A 1,992-nucleotide genomic window follows, 5' to 3' on the forward strand; every position below is an offset into this window, starting at 1 on the left:
CGCGCGTGTGTGTGCGTACATGTTTGTTTGTGTTTGCAGGGCCGCCGACAGTCTAAAAGGGCCCTAACATACAATGTGATTGGGACCCAATTCTGTGCCCCCCTCTCCCTTTGCCCAGGACAGCTGTCTCTCCCCTGTCAGCAGGCTTGTGTGTGTGATCCCTTTATGTCCTCTGAGGCGTTGATATCACAGGCGCTTCATGTTTCATCCGATTAGCCCGATCCAAAGGATTAAGTGTATCAGACAAAGCTAGCCTGTTAGCAAGATGGATGGATGCTAGGGTGGCCATTGGTCTAGTTTTAAAGACCTTAACAACCACAACCACAATAGATGACAATACATGATCATTTTTACATGAGTGTTCAGCTGTTTTGTTTATAGGTAGGGAAGGATAAAGGCACAAATACCTACAGTATGTCCATAATATAGACCAAGGGACGAGAACCTATGGCTCTTTTGGGAACTGCATCTGGCTCTCGGACAAACCTGCCATTTGTTTACTCAACAAGCCAGGAATAATTTTGGCGCAGCACTAAATTAGAAATTGACCTACTGAAATAAAAATGTTACAATAATGTTTAAAATATTAAGTATGATCACATATTTTAATCCATCCCAAGTCTGTTCCCCACCGCTGAAGTTTGCGGTTACTTCTGATCAGCCAAGCACAGCCCTTCGATGAACAGATGTACTGTACAGATATGAAAATGCATTTTTTATTGTACTATGTCGTGCCCTCTGAGTCGTGTGCGATAACATTCCATCCGCTAATGCTTGACTTAAAAGTTCAGCTAGCTAACGGTTGCATCCAAAACAAAGAAACCATTCACAATCGTGCCATTATGATGGCAAATCAATTGGAGGAAACACAAGTGAGGAATATAAATGCAGCACAGTACTTCTACCTCGCTTTGGATGAATCAACTGATGATTCAAAGATTTTTTGATCTACCTCTGACCAGTCCCATGTGGGCTACATTTTGTTATGTGACTGTATTTCAAACTCATAGCCACATGTCTCTGATACGAAACTGAGAAAAATCTTTTCTTTTTTCAGAATCTGCACGGAATTGCATTTATGCCTCACCCATGCAAGGGGGCCCCAATGCCCCCCGAAAGGGACCGGTGCGGTGGGACGGTACCATGCTGAGGGTTACTTCAGCCATGGAGGAGGATGGGGGAGGGAGTCGAACCGGCAACCTTTGGGATACAAGTATGACGCCCTAATCACTTACCCATGACTGCCCGAAACTACTCCATGCTTAACAAAACAGTATTGGTTCATCTAAAAGACTAACATTTTGTCTTCATGTCTGTTCTATTGACAAGAGAAACGTTCAACACTTATTCATGTTTTCTACTTAACACATCCAAAAGGCCACAAATTAATTCTATCAGCCTATCAGAATATATGTCTAACTCTGTACGCCCCCTGGCCTACTGGTAGCCTGTTTACTTGTGGTGGTGACTCAGGTGGTAGAGGAGCCATTTGGTACCTCTGAGAGTGCAGGTTCGGCCCTGCTCTGCCTTACCCCATCGACGTGTCCTTGAGCAAGATACTTAACCCCAAGTTGCTCCTGGTGGTACCCTGTGTCAGACTGATCTATCAGAATTCCGTGGAATGGACACGGATCTATGGGACACGAAATCCATGTCAGTTTCACAGATTTTGCTAAAATTCTGTGCTCCTGGACACAGAATTGTTTTCCGTGATTGACTCACGGAAGTGCTTTCCACATTACCACAGCACTGTATTAAGTCTATGATAAGAAAATAGATACCAAATGCTAATCATAAAAAAATAATGCTACAGTATAGTAATTTAAGTTGTGCCCTGACCAAAACTATACCTAACCTTAACCTGTCAGTAAAGACATATTTTTGAGAAATACCTTTTCCAGTTGGTTGAAAGGCTATCAAATTCATGTAAAAAAACGGAAGAATAGCTGTGCCCAGACCAAAACAATCCCTAACCCTAACCTGTCAGTAGGA

This window comes from Engraulis encrasicolus, chromosome 20, assembly GCF_034702125.1.
Source record: "Engraulis encrasicolus isolate BLACKSEA-1 chromosome 20, IST_EnEncr_1.0, whole genome shotgun sequence".
NCBI classification, from domain to species: domain Eukaryota; kingdom Metazoa; phylum Chordata; class Actinopteri; order Clupeiformes; family Engraulidae; genus Engraulis; species Engraulis encrasicolus.